Consider the following 21,186-nt stretch of genomic DNA (forward strand, 5'->3'; position numbering starts at 1 on the left):
CATTATGTAGTTATGTCTTGGTTTAGTCTTTTCAAACCTGGACAATCTTCCAACTATATGGACTTGATATCTCATAATTCTAAACAATGACCAGGGTAAATAGAAAATCAGGGATTATGTCTGTAAACCAATTAGTCTTCTGGGGCAAGACTGTTTTAGCTCTTATTAAATACTGTATTCAAACTTCAAAATTTCTTCAAGCGTGTTATGGTACCAATGTTACAGACAGTCAATTTGTTTATAGACGTGCTTACTTTTTTCCCCATTACGTTTAAACTACCGTATTTTTCAGAGTATAAGATGCACCTTTTTCTCTCAAAAAAGAGGCTGAAAATCTGGCTGTGTCTTATATACTGAATACAGCATTTTTAGCCTCCCAAAACCCTGCCCTTTTCACCAGGATGGCCGTGCCTAGCCTTAAGGAGGCTTTCAGAGTGCTCCTGGGGGCTAGGGAGGGCAGAAATGAGCAGAAAATGGGCCATCTTTTGCTCAATTTTGCCCCCCCCCCCAGTCCCCAGGAACACTCTATAAATCTCCTAAAGGTAAGGTGACCAGATTTTAACATTGGTAAAGTGGACACCATTGACCGGGGGGGGGGGTTCTTGATTAAAAATTTGGTCTATATCCTTGCACCCCTAACCCTTTAGGGAAAAAAACCCCAGGGATCTTCAAACCTGACAGCTTTAAGACTTGTGGACTTCAACTCCCAGAATTCCTCTTCCAGTCATGTTGCGGCGACATCATCTGCGTGGATCTGCTCCATCTTCGTTTTTTTTCACCAAGGGCAGGGCTGCCGCTGAAGATGCCGATAAGCCCCTGCAGCCACCAGAATAACTGCTGCCTCCTCCTCCTCCAACAGCACTACCACATTTGCTGCCTGGCACTGCAGCTGAGGTGAACCCCCAAAGCCCTAGCCGCCACTAGAATAACTGCTGCCGCCTCCTCCTCCTCCTCCCACAGCACCACCACATTTGCTGCCCGTGCTGTAGCTGAGGTGAAGCTGCCAAAGCTCCTGCTGGCGCCTCTGTGGCAGCGGCGGCAGCGCCATCCCCTCCGTTCGGAGCACCTGGCTGGGCCCCGCGTTACCCCTGCCGCCTCCTCCTCCTCCGCTGTGTTTTTCAGAAGCCATGAGGTGTTTTTTTCCTGCTCCCCCCCTCCACCATCTTCCTACTGGCTCCCGCGGCCTCATGGCTCCTCAAAAGCACGGTGGAGGAGGAGGGGGCAGGGGTAATGCGGGGCCCAACTCAGGTGCTCCGAGCGGATGGGTAAGCGCTGCTGCCACGGGCAGGGGCGCCAGTGGGAGCTTTGGCGGCTTCACCTCAGCCGCAGCATTGGTCAGCAAATGTGGTGGTGCTGTTGGAGGAGGAGGAGGAGGAGGAGATGGCAGCAGCAGTTATTCTAGTGGTGGCGGGGGCTTTGGGGGTTCACTTCAGCCACAGCGCCAGGCTCAAGCGGCTAGGACTGGCTGCCCACAAAGGACCTCCCCAGGCTTGATCTGAGCAGCTGGAGCATTGCAGGTGGTAAATATGCATACGCATGCTGCACGCGTTCACATGGTGGACGCCAGGCCCTGTTGCAGCGTACTGGTTGCAATGGAATCCGGAATGCACCGCTGCTTTCTACACAGGTGGTCCTCAATTTGTGACCACAATTGAGCCCAAAATTTCTATTGTTAAATGAGACATTTGTTAAGTGAATTTTGCCCCATTTTACATCCTTTCTTGCCTCATATGTTAAGTGAATCACTGCAGTTGGTAAATTAGTAGCCTAGTTGTTATGTGAATCTGGATTCCACATTGACTTTGCTTGCCGGAAGGTCGCAAAAGGGCGATCACATGATCTTGGGACACAACAGCAGTCATAAATATGAACCAGTTGCCAAACATCTGAATTTTGATCACATGATCATGGGGATGCTGGAAAGATTGTAACTGTGAATAACAATCATAAATCACTTTTTTCAGTGTTGTTGTAACTCTGAACAGTTACTAAACGAACTGTTGTAAAACGAGGACTACCAGTCCATGTCTTCTTACTTACAAGGTGAGATCAGGCTCTTTTGATTCTTTTAGGATATCAGGACAATAGAGGGATATGTTTGAGATTCTGAAGTGCTGGTAAAGAGCTAAGCGATAAAAAGTTCGAGAGATGCCTGCTGAGAGATCTCAATCAATGAACCCATATCTACTTACTAACCAAAATGTCTGGTCCTGCCCAACTCACTGAGAAAAAAAGCCCAACCCTTTTTCCTCTATAAAAAAAGAATACTCGGAAGTCTTGTGATAATTGTGATGATGCTGATCTGCTTTTACTGTATTAGTCTACGTCCTTTTTCAATCCAATTATGCATTATTAGCAGTGGAGGCTGGGGAATTCTGGGAGTTGAAGTACCAGATGGCTTCACGTTACTATATTGTTACTATACTGCTCTAGTTACTGCCTCAAATGTTCACCCATCCATTACAATGAAAGAAAGCAGTTTCTCTGCTTGCAAATGGGTAGCTGCTATTGAAAAAACCCTCCATGGCTCAACTTTGAAGAAATTAGGGTCTAGCAAAGGGGTGTCAAACTCAAGGGCCGCAGGCCAGATTTGGCTAGTGGGGTGCTTAGATCTGGCCCACGGGGCTGCCCTGGAAACGGTGAAGGATTGGCCCACAGTGCCTCTGCCAGTGAAAACAGAGCTCAGGAGGGCTGCATGCAGCCCCCAAGCTCCATTTTCACTGGAAGAGGGATGCAGGAGGCTGTCACATCCGAAAACGGAAGTCAAACTGGCCATGCCCACCCTGACCATCCCCCCCCAGCCCAGGGATGAGTTCCAGATTCTTTTACTGCTGGCTCACTCAGGGATGCACTTCAGGCGCATGTGCCCTTGATGCGCAAGCACGCTTGATGCACGTGTGCATGCATGTGCTAGTAGTGAAAAATTGCATCTGCGCAAGAAGGCATAGGCACCGCCAATAGAACCGGTTCGGGGGCGTGGGTAGCCGAGTTACTATCTACTTGGTTGAACTGGTCCGAACTGGTAGGAACCCACCTCTGCCCCAGCCCCCCAAGTTCAAATGCAACCCTGATGCAGCCCACAATGAAATCAAGTTTGACACCCCTGGTCTAGCACAATAGAATTTCCCCATGAAGAGCATCCAAAAATTGCCAGAAGCTGAACTTTCATCTGTGATTGGATCTGCACCTCCAAACTGCCACAAGTGTACATCCTATGCCAATCAAAGAGATGAACCTGCCCAACTTTTTAGGTTTTCTGGTGCTGAAAGTCTGTGGTTCCTCATCCCAATTTCTTCCAGCTGAGCTTTGAGGTTGGAAGAAGAAAGCTACTTTCCAGGCATAATTTGAATCCAGAGAATGTGAATCCAATCCAATCCAGAGCTGTTCATGGAATAATAGCTCTGGAAGACTCCCTGCATGGCAGAAAGGAGTGACCAGAAATCAGCCACCAAATAAATATATAAAGACAGAATGCAGCTCCTTGCAAAAGATGTGCATCCCCTATTTATTCAGTAGGTGGCAGTTAAAAGCTTAGATGAGATCTGCTGTCGCCATTGAGGTACTAATAGCAGCTGAAGCAGCAGCTAAAGCTACAGCTGGTTCGCCGAGAGGAAGAAGGAGTGTGACTGGAGGGAGCTTGTTACTCCCTAGCAGTAGCATTAACCACAACCTCAGCATCCAAATAGGAAGGCAGAAGGTAAGCCCATGAGCCCCTTAAGAAATGCAAAAAGCCCCCCAGAACAGTTGCGGATTGGGCATAAAAGAGGAAAAGGGAATTGAGTTTCAGCTGGAGAGAAGAAAATCAGCCAGCTATCTGTCATAGAAAAAGACTCTATCTGATCCTCTCCATTTCTCTCTATCTCTCTCTCCCTCTCCCAAATCTCTCTACTACTATGACAGACAAAAACTGAATGGTATAGGTCAGGCTTATTTCCCTCAGGTAAGTTTCTATGTTGTTGTTGTTGCTTTAAATTTAACCCTTTTGCAAATCTCTGTTCTATAAGGAACACATAACGATGCTCACTGAATGTTACCGATTTTTATCTAAGGAAATAAATGTGCAATGGATGTTTAATTCTGTCCAAGCATTAGAAATAGGAGAGGGAAAAAAGGGAGATTTTTTTTTGAAGGAAGGGGAAAGGATGTGGGGAGAGATCGTTCATAGATAGATGATAGATAGATAGATAGATAGATAGATAGATAGATAGATAGATAGATAGATAGATTTTGAAAGGCAAAAAGACGCTTTGCAAGAGGGAACTTTATATAGCTCAGCATCTTTCAAAATGTTCTGAATATTTAGCAACGGGCTCAGGAATTTTGCCTTATATGTCTTGGCAAATGTGTCTGAATTTATTCAAACTGAAAGAAGCAGATACCAGGATATTATTTTAAACAAAAAGAAATCTAGTATGTTTACAGCAAGTAATCTTTAGAGATGGCTTTCTATTATATACAAGCCAAGGCATGTTTTAATAATCCAGATAATAATTTCCCCGAAGTTAATTTTAATCAAGGAGATATGGAAAATCAGCATTTTATCATTTTTTTCCTCAATATTTTTGCCCTTTCAAAAGGAATATGTGAAAAATCGTAATATCTTTAATTTCTGGCATTGCATGTTTTAATGCAAGTGCTTATCTTGATAGGTATTTATGTTTCTGTTCCACAAAATCATACTTTTTAAAAGTTTGAGTAATAAACATCCTTGTTTTGACAAAAAATTGAATGTTAACTGATATTGATAGGAATTCTGGATAATTTTTCACTATTTATACAAATCTATATATTCAGAAGAAAGCCTCACTGTATTCAACTGTATTTCTATGTCATAGCATAATATTAATATAGGCATAGCCATTGGTGAAATTCTGCAAAATATAGCTTTTATTTTACTATATGTAATCATTTGTAAGCAAGGACTACAGCTCAATAGTGATGCATAAATGTTCAATTTTAATCCTAGCTAACAAATGAAAAGATGCATACACAGAAGCATTTGAATTTAGCCATATTGGCATCTTTTGTCAAAATCTTGTGGAAGACTTTTAACTCTACACTAGGTTATTAAAACAATACAGCCATAGAGTATTTCCTGCAAGAAATAGCTAGTATGGATATGCTACTCTGTGACCAAATCTTCCATATGTTTTTTTTATCAAGAAACTATAGTTATTCTTATGTTTTATTCTTCTTCAAATCTGCTGATTCTGAAGCTCTCTTTTAGCGTTGTGAAGTATTACTATCATCAAAATCTCTCATTTTTTAAGATCTGTAATGTTACTATGGATTGTATAAAATGAAACAGTTTTAAACTAGAGGATTTTCATTACAGGAGTATTTTATTTTTTAAAAAATCCCAAATTCTATGTAATAGTGAGTAATCTGAAAAAAAAAACTGCTTAGGGAGATTATAATATTTGTACCACGCACATTGGACTACAAATCATAATCTAACTTAACCAGCATGGAGGAAAATTGCAGCCCAAAAGCTTCTGAGGGCCCACAGTATATTTGCTGACTTTTGGGAGATCCATTGAAAGAAATTAGTGTTACATGCTTAATAAAATGTGCCAGATCTTGAAGAATAGCTCCAGTGGGAAAAGCAATTACAGGTAGTCCTCAATTTGTGACCACAATCCAGCCCAAAATTTCTGTTGCTAAGTGAGACATTTGTTAAGTGGATTTTGCCCCATTTTGTGATGTCTCTTCCGGTAGTTGTTAAGAGAATCACTGCAGTTATTGAATTAGTAACACAGCTATTAGGTGAATCTGGTTTCCCTATAGACTTTGCTTGTCAGAGAGTTATACAAGGTTATCACGAGGCCCCAGGACCCTGCAACCGTCATAAATATGAGTCAGTTGCCAGGTGTTTGAATTTTGATCATGTGACGGTGGAGATGCTCCAATAGTTGTGTTAAAAATGGTCATAAATCACTTTTTTAAAAGTGTCATTGTAACTTCAAACAATCACTAAGTGAACTGTTGTACATCAAGGACTACCTGTATTGGTAGACAAGTCTATGTCTTTTACTGCTCAAACTTTTAAAACCACAAATTCAGCCAGCTCCATAATGAATCTTGCAATTCTCATTTTTCAAGGTTCAGACTAATATTTGGTTTTTCCTTTGCACTACCACATGGTTTCCTATGGAGATAATCAGGCAGCTGTGATGCTTCTATCCTGATTGTTATAAACAATGCAAAAAACTACTGGATAATTACCCTAAACTGAGCCATTGTTCTCTCTATCTATTGTCTGTCTGTCTAGCTTGTTAAAAAACACAAATAATTACATTTATAACCATATCTATAGCTATTGCAATCTGAATTTTTTTAGAAAAAGATAATTCATCTTTTCAATCTCTGCTGCACTCAGCATCTAGATCAAAGGTAGAAGCTAAGTATATCAAGCATTTCCAAAATGTGGGGAAAAGATTCCAGGAACCATCCTCTAAATTTCTTGACTCTTTTTAAATTTCTTTTCTGAGATGCCTGTCAGTGTACTCTTTATGGTTTTTCCTAATAGAGTAAACTTTGCATTAAGGTTGTAATGAAAAAAAAAATGTGTAAGTCCTTAAAAATAAGTATCAAAATAAAACAGAAAAAAGCAAAATATATAGTACAAATAATTTTGTGTCTTGTACCTTTTCTTTTTTTTCTTTTTCTGTTATTATTTTTAAAAGCGATAAAAATCTATATTAAAAAAAACTTTTGCATAAAGACTGTCGAAATAGAGTGGATTAGCTGCTACTACAATGCTAGAACCTTTTCCTTTTTCTAAAATATTTTCTAAAGCATAGGAACTGAGATAAAAGCTTATCAAGTTCCAGTTTGCTTCAAGTTCCTTCCTCAAATGCTCAACAACTCACACTAAAAATCAGTAGTGCGGAGTAATGAGATTGCATAATTATTTATTTTTCCTCCTTAATGTAGATTTCTAGTGGTCCTGGAAAAATTATCCTCATTCCAATTATTTTTTTAAAAAAAGTTCTCATCAGATTTTATTTTAAAAATATACTGTCCTTTCCATTATGGACATTATAACTAACACTATAACCAAAACTATTACATTTCACAAGTGATCCTAATATTGCAGGCTAAAATATTTTTTTATATTTATCCTTTTGAAATGATTTATTTTAATAATCTGTTTTCTTTTTTCAAAGTCCCCAAAGTCTGCTTTAAATCATCAACTTATTAACTATTAAAATATGAATTACACTCAAAGCTCAATACAGAATTTTATATTTTGAAATTGTTTGGTAAACCATTGTGAAATTATTGCAAGTCAAAAAAAGTTATATGAATGAATTCAATCCATTTTAAATTTTTCTAAAAATTAACATTTAGAAATTAGAGACTTTCCAAAAGTGTAGAACAATTTGTTTACATGACAGATTAAGTATGGGCTTTGGTGCTAGGAAATGTGACAGTACCCGTAAATATAGCTGGTTCTAAAAGGGGATTGGAAAACATTGTAGAGGAATGGACTATGAATGGTTACTAGTCCTCAGAATCTAAGGTGGTATTCTATAATTATTAGTGGCTTTGCATTTCCAACAGTTTTTAAATGGTTATTTTAGCAATCAAAACATCTTATGCCAATTTTCTTTCAATCTAAAGTTCAAAATAAATTGCTGACATTTTATGACCAAGTTGGATTACTTGTTTTTGGTAGCAATTTTGTATATGCTACCATATTAAAATGAAATAAATATTACAAGCTGAATTCTCCCTTCCACCTATAACATTCTTATTGAACTTTACCAAAACTTCATGGGATCCTGAATTAATCTTAGGTGTGATAACTACTGCAGGGGTCCCATATATTTTTTACTGAAAGGTATTTATTTTTATTTATCTTTTATCTTTTAACCAAAAAGAGCGTAGCATTCCAGCAAGTACATCCAGCCCGGAGCTCAGACCGTGGCTTTGAGCAGCCATTTTTGAGTGGCAAACTCAAAACACCCTCAGAACACTAAATGGCCATGCACGCCCCAGCGACTCAATATGAACCAGTCACCGAGCACTCGTACATGCTACGATTTGACTGCTTCCTTGAGGCAAACAACCTCATGGGCCTTTCTAAAGGCCGCAAGAAGAACATGTTCCTCAGATACTGTGGCCGAGAAGTGTTCGAGATGGCGAAAGACCTCTCTGAGCTGACACCACTACAATCAGTCACCTGGCCCATGCTCCAGCAGATGCTGAGGACCCACTATGTCCCCAAGCCGTCCAAGCAGGTTCGCCAGCATGAGTTTAACATCAGGAACCAGAAAGAGGGCGAGTTGATTAATGAGTACGTTGCGGCACTCTGCAAGGCTGCAGCATACTATGAATTCTGAGACTTGGATGAGCTGATTCTGTTCCGCATAATTTGCGGTGTGCGGGACATTAACCTACAGAGGAGGTTACTCACTAAATTTAACCTCACTCTGCAGATCGCTTTGGACGAAGCCAGGGCGTCCGAATCAGCCGTTAAATCTACTGAAACTCTGCAGCTCCAAAGCACTCCACAAGAAGTGTGAAAGAGTACATGCATACACTGCAAGGCTTCAGAACCTGAGAGCTCAGAAGGCGAGGAAGATGTCAGCTGCCGCATGCGCAGTAGGCGTGCCCAGCCAGCAAGCAAATTTAAACCGCGTCTCCTGCCTTGCACTAGCTGCGGAGGAGTCCATGCCAGATCGGCTTGCCATTTCCGTGACACAACCTGACAGCGCTGCGAGCGAAAGGGGCACATCGGCAAGGTGTGCCGGAATGAATTCCCTGCCACTACCTGGCAGCCTAGAAGTGCACCAAACTGCCAACAGAGGCCCAACCAAGGGGCCTGGCAGAAGCCACCACGGTGCTCAGAGAGCGACAATAGAGTCACCTACCATACGTCAATCAGCCAAGTCCACACCAGGTGCCAAAAAAGCTGAAGGTCATAGTCCTCATCGAGGACTCTCCATGCGAGATGGAGATCGACACCGGGTCATCACTGACCATCATGCCGTGGTCTACCCTAAAGCAGGTTATCCCTAGCCTAAAGAAGCAGCATCTGTCCACCCCTGACATCCGTCTACACGATTACCAGGGAAACCTGGTCCCCATCGTGGGCCAAGGCACCCTCCAGGTGAAGTGCAAGCAGTTCAGCGGGAAACTCCCAGTGACAGTGCTCAGCCGCAACCTGCAGAGCCTCCTAGGGCTAGATTGGTTCCAAGTCCTGGGCCTAGAAGTGACCGGTATCAACGCCTTGAAAGACAATGGCGCTGAAGTCATCTTTAAAGAGTTCGAGGAGGTCTTCGGCACTGGTCTGGGTAAGTATGTGGGGACTCCAATTTCCTTTTGTTTGGACCCCAACATAGCCTCAATAAGGCTAAAACTCAGGATAGTACCTTTTGTTCTCCGCCCCAAAATTGACAGGGAAATTAACAAGCTCGTAGGCCAGGGAATCTTAGAGCCGGTTGATCACGTACGCTGGGAGACTCCTATAGTGATACCTGTCAAATCTGATGGGTCTGTCCCCATCTGTATGGACTACAAGTGCACAATAAATAAAGCGCTACAACAAAGTGCTTACCCTGTACCCATTGTACAGCACCTCCTTCATTCATTAGGCCCCGGAAATTTTTTTGCAAAATTGGACATAGTGCAGGCATACCAACAATTGCCTGTAGATGGCGCTATGGCAGAGGCCCAAACCATTGTGATGCACAGGGATGCTTTCAAATGTCATCGTCTGCAATTCGGTATTAGTATCGCCCCTGGACTGTTCCAAAGCGTCATGGAACGGCTTTTGCAGGGGATTCCAGGAGTCGTCCCCTATTTCAATGACATCTTGGTATCGACTGCAAATGAGGCACAACTTTTCAAAAGTGTACGAACAGTTTGGCTTGAATTAGAGACAAAGGCCTCCGTCTCAAAAAAGAGAAATGCCAAATTAACGTTCCAAGGGTTGAATTCTTAGGGTACCTAATAGATGGCTCTGGGATTCACCCGACCACACAAAAATGTAAGCAATTCAGGACACCCCCATACCTCGCAATCTAACTGAGCTGCAGGCGTTCCTTGGGCTCCTTAACTTCTACAGCATCTTTCTTAAACAGAAAGCCACCATTGCTGAGCCCTTACACTGTCTCCTGGCTAAGAACGCGAAGTGGTCCGGGGGCAGATCCGAGGCTGTCACATTTGCTGCGGTAAAACGACTCCTGTCGGCGGACTCCTTTCTGGTACAATACAGCCAGATGCTAACCTGTGATGCTTCCCCGTTCGGCATCAGTGTCTTCCTCAGCCACTGCATGCCCAATGGAACCAAGGTCCCTATTGCCTTTTACTCCAGGACCTTGTCTGCTGCAGAGCGGAACTACAGCCATCTGGACTGTGAGGCTTTGGCTGCAGTGGCCGGAGTAAAGAGGTTCCATGAGTATCTATATGGCCGTGACTTTGAACTGATTACAGATCACAAGCCGTTGTTGGGCTTACTGGCTGGGGACCGACCTACCCCAGTGTCATTATCTCCTCAAATGACCAGATGGATCATCTTCCTAGCTGCCTAATCCTACTGTCTCATCCACTGACCAGGTTCCACTTTGGGGCACACTGACGCTCTAAGCCGCTGCCCCCTGCCTGAACTTCTCACTGACCCTACTCCCGAGATGCCAGTCCTCCGACCCTACTCCCAAGATGCCAGTCCTCCTCATTGACTACCTTGAGACTGGGCCTGTCTCGTCCAGTGACGTTGCCCGTCACTCTGTGAAGGACTCCACCATCAAACAAATTTTGAACTGGGTGTGGAGGAAGTGGCCCAAGGGGCCTGTTGGGGCTGATTTTAAAATGGATTTTGCCGAGCGTGATGAGTTATTGGTTGTAAATGGCTGTTTACTGTGGGGGGACCGGGTCGTTGTTCCACCCAAACTGCACATTGCAGTATTAGAGGCTTTACACATATGGCATCCTGGAATTGTCAGGATGAAGTCTTTGGCTAGGAGTTACGTGTGGTGGCCTAACATGGACAGGGACATCGAAGAATGGGTGGCTACCTGCACACCATGCCAGGAATCCAGACCAGTTCTACCAGAGGTGCCCGCTATGGAGTGGGAGCGACCTAAAGCACTGTGGTCTAGGGTGCACATTGACTTTGCTGGCCCAGTTCATGGCCAGACATTTTTCATAGTTGTGGACGCCTACTCGAAATGGCTAGATGTAGTACTGATGACTCCACTATGGCAGAAGCAGTCATCAAGTTGCTACAGAGACTTTTCTCCACGCACGACCTGCCCGACATCTTGGTCTCTGACAATGGGCCCTAATTCATGGCCATGCAATTTGGGACCTTCCTAGCAGCTCAGGGAATCAGGCATGCCCTGGTTGTGTCATTCCATCCGGCCTCCAATGGTCAGGCAGAGAGAACGGTGAGATCTGCAAAAGAGGCCCTCTCTAAGATGGGCCCGGGAGATTGGCAAACATGGGGTGACCATTATTTGCTAATTCAGCACATCACACCCAGTGCCACTACAGGGAGAAGCCCCTCCAAGCTTCTCATGGGTCACCAGATAAGGTCCCACTTAGTCTACACCCCAATTATTTTGCTTCATTGCCCCCAGACTCCACAAGCAGGATTCGGCCATTTAGCATAGGGGATTCGGTATAAGCCCACAACTACGCCGGGGGAACTTTGTGGATTCCTGCCACAGTGATAGGCATCACCGGCCCTCGCTCTTACCTCTTAGAGCTCGAGGGCAGTAGGAATTGGAGAAGGCACATTGACCAACTCCATGGCCGCCTCTCCAACTCCACTCTTAGACAACCAGAGGCAACTCCTGCACGAGTTAGCTAAAGCCCTACCCAAACGGACAAAACACTCACTTCTTCCACGGCCAGCTCAAGCCCGAGGGTAGCGGGAACTTATCTGGTTATGTTGCAGGCCGGCAGCGAGCTCTGAGTGAACCAGCTCCAGAAGCTCCAGCTGCGGCCTGTGAAAGGTTCCAGGAGCTTCCACCAAGCGGAGCTGCGGAGCACACAGGTCTGTCTGACCTGTCCAAGGAAACCCCTCCTACTGAACTGCGCAGGTCTGGCAGAGCTACCCAAAAGCCCGCCTACCTATTTGTGGCTATGTAACAAATAGGATTATTCCATCCAAGAGGGGAGGGGTGTTAGATACTTGTTCTAATTACAGTGGTTTCCACCAAGATCCTCTGTTCCGGTTGGAACAGAGATTTAATCCTATTGGTCGAAGTGTCTGACAGCTCCCTATAAAAGGGCTGCTGTCAGACTCAACCTTCGCTGGATTGTTTTCACTTGTTGTACTTGATAAAGAGCTGTTGTTACCATTAAGCCTGTGTGTGCCTATCCATAACCCAATCTAACACATGGATTGCCACCATACCTTAAATTTGTGTTGATCTATATATTCCTAGTTCAGAAGGGACATTAGACTCTTACTAATGTGAATTGAATGTATTATGATGTATGATTTGTTGACCTTATTACATTAAACATGATTCTTGATATTCATTTTTAATTTAGTGCAATTGTTTGTATTTTAAATGTTATATAAAATATACTTAACTATTTACAACTAATTAGCAGCATGTTAGAAGGATATATTCTCTAAGACATTTTTAAATCTGTGATTAATTTACTTATATTATATTGTCTTATTCTTTTTTCAATATTTTTTCTTGCTTATATATTTTCTTTGAAGTTCATTTTTTTAAAAAAAATAAACACTTTGAGTGACTAGATAGAGCAATTGCATTCATGTCTGGCTTGTGAATTTCCCCAGATCTATTTGGTTGATCATGTTATCACAAAATGATGGATTAGATAATGGTGTTTCTTTCAGTAGGACTCTTCTTATGTTTTTATACTCTTCTCTGGTAGATGCAATGAAATGATCATAATAAGATGGTCGATGTTTAGATCAATTTATGAGTACTGATGCCACACTAGAGTAGACTTTAAGTAGCATTGCATGATCACTACTAGAATGAAAAGGTAGAAATTATGATTAGATAAATATTTTACCTTTACTTATTATTAAATTATTGCAGACACTTTTATTAAATCATATTAACTATTTAATAAAAATAGAAATACACCTAGCAATTTTGCATAAGGCACTCTAGAAGAAGCCATACTTGTTACCAAGCCAGATTGGACAGAAAGCAGACACCCAAGAAACATAGGAACTCTGCTTAATTGATACATGTCATAGTAACAGAATTTTGAAAGTTAGACAGAATTTCTTTCCCCCTTTCCCCCCTTATACAAAAAATAATCAAGATGGGTCAGTTTTGAGTTTCTTCCTTGCCCACTCCTATCTTTCCAGACTAAATTGATGTTTTTTAAAAAGCTGCTGTATATAATAATAATTAATAATTTATTAAATTTCTAGACCGCCCCCTCTCCCCAGAGGGACTCGGGGCGGTGTACAGGCATAAATTTAAAGCATATAAACAATCAAACACATAAGTAAAAATCAGATTAAACAGCCCCTGTACAATTTATAAAAATTAAAAAACAGACCTTAAAACCAATCTTAAAAAATTTAGAAATAGGACTGAGGTGGGATAGGTGGAATTAGGCCAAGCCGGCTAGCTGGAATAGGTGGGTTTTAAGTTTCTGACGGAAGGAGCGGAGATCCTTAGTCATTCTAATGTCGGGGGGGAGGTCATTCCAGAGGGTCGGGTCCATCACAGAGAAGGCCCTTCCCCTAGGCGTCGTCCGCTGGCACAGCCTAGTGGACGGCACCCGGAGGAGTCCCTCTCTGTGTGAGCGAATTGGCTGAAGGGATGTGTGGGGCAGGATACGATCCCGCAAATAACTAGGTCCTAATATAATATGTTCTTCAACATCATCTATGTACTCCTCTACATTACCATGAGGCAAATTGAGGCAATTACTTTTGATAGCAGATACTGGGTGCAGAACAATCTATGGAAGAAGGCAATCAGCAGGTTTAAAGTTAAGAATCAGCTATCTTTCTCATTGCCTTTGGGTTATACAATAAGAGGAAGGAAGTATTATTTCAGCTTCTATAGTGGGCTATAAACTGATTACATATAATAGTGATTTAGGAATCATATCAAATAAATTTCAAAGTTGAAGCTGTCACATTAATACAATACATTTAGCGTGTACTAAAATTCTATCTTTTTTAAAATATATATTTTTTACTCGTGGAACTTGATCACCATCACCTTCAAGACTTGGGATAAGAAAGACATTTTAAAGTTTGGCAAAAGTCAGATATGCTGTACAAAGTTCTACGTGAAATTAAATAAATCAAATGAAAAATTTCGCTTAAACTACTGAATTTGACCATCAAATATATATCCAAAAATCACCGTAGAGATTGCCTATTGCATGCTTCTGTGTAAATCCTAAGATTACCTTAAATTCCTTAAGAACGTCATCTGCTTTAGTGGCCTCTGTTATTTGTTGACCTATGTGATGGTTGAAGAATGGCTCTTTTCTGTGCCATTCACCTGTATTTTGTAATCATAGTTCCTTTTGATAATTTATCTGTGAAATATAGTATGCTCAAGATCTCATTTGCCTTCATTAAATCTTTGCCTTGTTTGAAAGTCAAGTTAGCATTATACCACTGAAGTGCCAGTGATAACTTTATACCTTAAAAATAAACCTGATCTAGAATTCAACTTAAACTGGAAACCATTTTTGGACTATAATATAATACATGAAGGGCTCAGTGGCTAAGATGCTGAACTTGTTGATCAGAAAGATTGGCAATTTGGCGGTTCAAATCCCTTGTGCCATGTAGCAGAGTGAGCTCCCATTATTTGTCCCAGCTTATGCTAACCTAGCAGTTCAAAAGCATGTTAAAATGCAAGTAGAAAAATAGGAACCACCTTGGTGGGAAGGTAACAGCGTTCCATATGCCTTTGCCTGACCACATGACCACAGAGATGTTTTCAGACAGTGCTGGCTCTTCAGCTTTGAAACAGAGATGAGCACTGCCCCCTAGAGTCAGGAACGGCTAGCACATATGTGAGAGGGAACCTTTCCTTTACCTATAATACATGAATTGCCACCATACCCCAAATTTGGTACATATAATGGTTCAAGATTGGCTCTTTTCTGTGCTATTCATATGCATACTCAGTATTCTGAATTAGTCAGATAATTACACTAGGTTTGTGCGAAACAGATGCTGCACAACATTCTATGAAAAAAGTGTTGGGTCCTTGTCATTTGCAGAGATCCAGTGCTAGATGATAAGTTTGCAAAGTAGCAAAATTCCTTGGCATATAACTTTGGGCACATGGATATTCAATACGGGTCTAGTTTAAAGATTAATCTGTTATACACAGTTTCAGCAATTAGATAACCATTATACACCACTATCCATTTTATAAGCTATGGAGATTCTGTTTTCACTTTTATATCTCTTTGTGTCTACCTTGATTAGGCTATGAAGAAATTACCTTCACAGATTCATGCTCTTTGATATTTATGAATAGGATTTGTTTATATAAGTTTGGACACTTTAGCGATGTTATGATACTATCCCTGTACATTCAACCCAAAGCATACTTCCTACTGTACTAGTAGCATTAGCTGCATACAGTTTGCCCTGCCTGCTGCTGGTTCCTTTGCTAGGACTAGATCCATGCTTCTGATACAAGTTTTTCTGGTCTCCTTTGTTTCCATTAAGTTTATATAACAGACAATAGCCAATATTAGTAGTGCTGTATACTGTAATTTTCCAACTATGAGCAACTTCTGTGTTTGACATATATAGATGGTATTTTCTAAACACAAACTGATCTCTCTATGAAAGTATTCTGGACCCCCTCACATTTCCTATGCCCCATATAATTTAATATTGGATCAAAGATTAAACCAACATGTCATATTAACTAAGCTTACCTTTTAGCTCAAGTTTTATAAATTACAAATATCTCTGCTATCCTAGTCTCCTTTTCTTTAGGTTCATATTTCTGCATAAAAGTCCTCTTTTATGCATGAATATACATTTACACAAAGGCATTTCTGTTAGAATAATACTTCTTCCTGGTTCCATTTTATATTTTTATTGTAAGATGCCCATGGTGACTTTTTTGTGAGACGGGCAGCTATTTAAATTGAAAGAAAGAAAGAATGAATAAATAAATTTCAGTGGATTCAGGTCACTCCCTGAGGGTGTTTTTCATGATGAAGGAAGAAATTTGCATGATAATTTGCCATTCTTATTCCCAAAGCTATTAATATATTTCAAGATTGTTCAGATGTCTGGAATGGACAAAAACCAACATAGAAATGATTTGCTGGCCTCTGCTTCCTTTTTAAATTATTTCAATGCAGGGAAGCTAAGAAGATTGAATGTGGCAAACAAGGAAAATGCTTTAACTTGAAACAGTTTTAATCCCTCCATTCTAGTATAGTCATCACTGATAGGCAGTACTGTCTAGGCTTTCTTTGCTATTGAATATTCAAAACTTCCTGTTTTCTTGTAATTACATATTTACCAAGAGCACAATCCTTTTTTTATTACCTTGGAATGTACCCCAATAAATGTATATTGGATAATAGCCTAAGGCAGGGCTGTCGAATTTGTGGTCCATGGGCAGGATGTTGGCCATGCCCATACTTGGTTTAGTGAAGGGGGGGGGGGGAAGTCACGATACGTCATGTGACGCCACTATGATGACATGATTTTGTCATCCCTTGCCTAAGGTATTACATATCCTTGAGCAATATATATGATTTCAATATGGTTTTAAAAACAACAGATGTAAATGCTTTTTTTTCTATAATTAAACTAAGATCAGTAAAATCCAAAGATTATTTTGATTATTTTCAAAAGAGCAAAATGAACAAATTTGTATATTTGGAAATTACACCTAGTGGCCAATCAGTGATAGACATGTCCACCACATGTTTATCGAGACAAGAGTGACAAGACATTCCCTAGCTTGAAAACTGCAAGTGTGAGTGATTGAAACTATGCCCCTTTTTACACATGTACTATGTATGCAATGCATGTTTAAAAGGTTGGGATTTTTTAATTGTTCTATTGTATTTAGTATTTTGAAGCCCGAAAAGTAACTATAGGTACTCCTGTATAAAAACACGATGTAAACTCATTTTGGCTCTGAATTAACATTTTTGATTTAGCAATTTCCAAATTATTGAATTGCAATGCTTAGAATTTCACCTTTCAGGATTCTTGGAGTTACAATCTGGAAAAACCAGACTAGGATATTCTGCAAATGGATAGCTAAATTTACAAACATTTATAGGAAGCAAATACGCTTCTTCGATTGTTTTTTCCTAGCAGTTGATATTTAAGATGCATACTTTTGGCAATATAGTGTATGTGGACTGAGATTATCGATGTAATAACTGCTGTCATTTGACTTTGCTTGACTTTGTCCAGTCCCTTTAGAAACTATCTAAATTGGTCTTGTTCTACCCTTGAAAATGAACAAGAGTTTAGCTTGCAATTCTAGGGAACCTATTCCTTGACATGTCATGATCCTTCTCTTGCGGAAATCTGTGCAGTCAGCATTATCTTCATTATCAGTTGTTACCTAATGTAAATAATATTCCTGATTCTAGAGTATTGGTTGTTTAATTCAGAGCACATTTAAACAGGGAAGATTAGTTGGAAATGAAGTGGTGAATAATCCATTTTTCCTATATGGCGTGGAGTGGGGACAAAGTAGAAAGAGGGATTTAACTTTCTGATTCTCTTTCCTAACATTTCTCTGTTTCTCCAGTCATTCATTCCAATTGGAATTCAGTTTTCCATACAGGTTTTGAGACAATAGGATTCTGGAGCTCCAGGAAGAATGGAAGGGCAAATTTACAGCCACCCCATTCTATCTCCAGTCCCCCCTCCCAGTGGATATAAATGTGATTGTTGCTAGCCTCTAATTTTCTCCCCATGGAATTGGGGGCATGCTGTGTACAAACTATCATAACCTTTCTTTTTATATAATGGAGAGACAATTCAGTCTGCTCTAATCTTAGTGGGACAGCATTCAAGGGCAAAAAGAATTGCACTATAGGGATCTTGTTAAAGAACCTGCAGTATTGCAATTTTTGTTTGCTCAGGAAAAAAAACTCTGAAGAATTCTAATTATATTTCATTGAATCTGACATTTTTGCTTCTTAGCTAAATTTAGTATGACTTGGCTAGTCTCATAAACTATACTAAATTGATTCAAGAAACTTTTTTTTTGAAATCATTAATTCTTTTGATTAGTATTCTGCTTAAAAAGCTGTTCTTTTATAGGACAGTAAAAATGGAACAGATCCACCAGTGAGATTTTGCATATGTACAGCACAAAAGCTATGCTTTGATTGGTTTCTAATGATGCAATCCTATTTTGCCTAATCAAAGATAGACTCCAGTTTGATGGGGTTTAATCTCAGGTAAGTATGCACTTGCATCCTAAGCCACTTACTCTCAAGATGGGCAACTGAGACATGTATGGATGTACAACACCTCCCCAGGTTTTGTTATATTTATAAACATGGCATTGAAATCTTATGGCATTTTGGAACATTTGGAAGCTCAACTTAAATTTCCAAGAAATTAATTAATTAATTAATTAATTAATTAATTAATTAATTAATTAATTAATTAATTCAATCCACATGACTGTCTATCTTACAAGACAAAAACCTGGGTGGTTTACAACAATAATTAAAACCCCAAAACAGTAAAAGCACTTCTTCAATATCAGATGTTGAAGACAACAAATAGCAATTTAAGGTGCTTACAAAACCAACATCCCCAGTCAGGGGTGGAAGTTCTTCTGTGGCTAAAAGACACATCTTGAATGTTGAAATAATGTTGTGATTGCATTCACATAATGGGTACCATAAGATAGGATTGTCTCTTCATTGAATGTATTTCATGGCTGAAGGTAAATTGATGCCTTATGGTTGCATGATATGGGAGTTTTGTACCCATAGATCTCAAAAAAGGATCAAGTGGGCATATTCAGGATTTGTTCATCTTAACCATTTTGGCTTAGCATGATATGCAATTTTAACTATTTTGTTTGTTAAATATGTATAACATGTTTATAAAAAATAATGCATAACCGTAACAGTATATACAAAATTGTTTACATATTAAAATAATTAAAAAATAAAGCTCATTCAGAACATGGGAAGATTCTATATGGGAAGATTTATTGCACTTGGAATGAACTATGTTCAACACTGAGTAAACTTGATTAATACACTCACTGATAATATTACTCTTAACATAAAGATAATAGGAAAAAACTACAATGAGACAAAACTGCTTATAATAAGCAGCAAGAAATTTATTGCCTGAGAAACAGTGGTGAAATTCAGTTTTTTTACTACTGGTTCTGTGGGTGTGGCTTGGTGGGCGTGGCAGGGAAAGGATACTGCAAAATCTCAATTCCTACCCAACTCCAGGGTAAGGATACTGCAAAATCCTCATTCCCTCCCCATTCCTGGGAGAAGGATATTACAAACACTCCATTCCCACTCCACTTTGGGGCCAGCCAGAGGTGGGGTGTGCCAGTTATCTGAACTACTCCAAATTTCTGCTACCAGTTCTCCAGAACCTGTCAGAACCTGCTGAATTTCACCCCTGCCTGAGAAATATTGTGCTGAAAACATTTTTTTATTTTTGGTGGGTTTTTTTCCCCATTGGATTTGCTTGGAATGATGGAAACTGTGGTGAGGCACATCTGGAGAACACCAGTTTGGGATGATAATGATGGAGACAGCCCTTTTAGAATATCCTGATTTAAATTTTATTAAAACACTTCAATGGACCACCCTTTAAATATTCTGTGGAACTCCTTCTTCCCACAAACACAGGAAAGGAGCGTAAAAATTCTTCTGAAATCAGCCTGTTTAGAGCCTGTAATTAAAATGTTCATTAGAGAGATTCTTTAATAATTACTTGTGCTGACTAATGAGAATTGTAATATTAGACTTATCTTTTCCAGCCATATTTAGCAATTAGAGTGCCTCTAAAAGCTTCAGAATCAGAGCTCATAAAGGCAATTTAAATACGGTGCTAATAAATGTGAGAGTATGTATGTGATCTGCACATCTCAGAACAATCTTTGCTTGTTTTTTGCTTCCATTTTAAAAAAAAGAAAACTTACATTTGAATTTTGTTAAATTGGTTTAAGTGTATGCATTTTTTCCAGTTTCAATTTGCATCCACATGACGAAGCTGCAGTGTTACATGAATTCATGTCAATTCCTACACACATTCAAAGGCTAATGAGAGAAACTATGCAAACTTAAAATGGCAGTTCACTGTCTCTCGAAAGATCTTTGTAGCCCCAATCACATACCCATCTAATTTTTAGGATAACAGCTAAATTGTATGCTGCAATCCTCTAAATGCTTTCCCAGCATTTTTAGAGTGGTAAATGCATGATTCAGTTGAAGCAAAAATGGTTAAGAGTTTCCATTCGAATGGCTCAAGTAAGCAGTTTATTACTTTTACTACAGTTTTGCATCAGCCTCAGAATGCTTTGGGGTCCCCCCCACTTAGAACACTTCCATCATATAATCGCTATTTTCACTCTCCACTCCATCAAACACATTTTGTAAACAACTCATAATTGCCGTCATCTCTACCAGGACACTGGTTCAAAGCCAATATTTCCCTTGTAAGATTATTAAGGTGAATGAAGTTCAGGTACAATTTCAAGGGGGGGAAATGATCCCCCCCAAGCCATATGGAGGACAAAGCGCCAATATTTTCTGCTGGAAACTTGTAATGTTGGTTCTTGTACTTCAGCTTGGTTGTAATAAATCATCTTAGCTGCCAAAGAGAAATAGCAGAATAAGATCAGCACATGGAAGTGCCCTAAGGAAGGCTGTGTAGAGACAGGAAAGTTCTTATCTTTACAATGATATGAAAGGATTTCCATCTATTCTATTCTTTTATTGGTCCATTGACTTACTTTGGCTCTCACTGCTTGGGAGGTTTTGCATCTTATGCAGCATTCCATTTCTTCAACTTCCTCCTCTTGATAGACCCTCATCTTGTATAACCAACAGTGTGAACATGCATGTGTAAACTCTAAAAAATGTGTGTGCAATTTATCCATTTATTTCCTTTCAATGTGATATTTTGCTGACATTCACATGTAGTTTTATGATTACCAGAGCAATACAAACACAAATCTTGTCAATGTTTCATTAATGCACATGAATCCA

The 21,186-nt window shown here is 40.1% G+C and overlaps 1 protein-coding gene across 4 annotated transcripts in view; it reads left to right on the plus strand.

The window, feature by feature from the left end:
- Positions 1–21,186, plus strand: part of DIRAS2 (DIRAS family GTPase 2) — a 68,808-nt gene that overhangs the window by 40,158 nt on the left and 7,464 nt on the right. The window contains exon 1 of one of the 4 annotated variants that reach the window (XM_081941638.1): positions 3,578–3,697. The exons of the other annotated variants lie outside the window; for them this stretch is intronic. The gene's annotated coding sequence lies outside the window, so the exon portion shown is untranslated. Of the gene's footprint in view, positions 1–3,577; positions 3,698–21,186 lie in introns of those variants that run through there. 4 annotated transcript variants of the gene reach the window in all.

This window comes from Natrix helvetica (assembly GCF_964273705.1).
Source record: "Natrix helvetica genome assembly, chromosome: 2".
Taxonomy (NCBI): Eukaryota; Metazoa; Chordata; class Lepidosauria; order Squamata; family Natricidae; genus Natrix; species Natrix helvetica.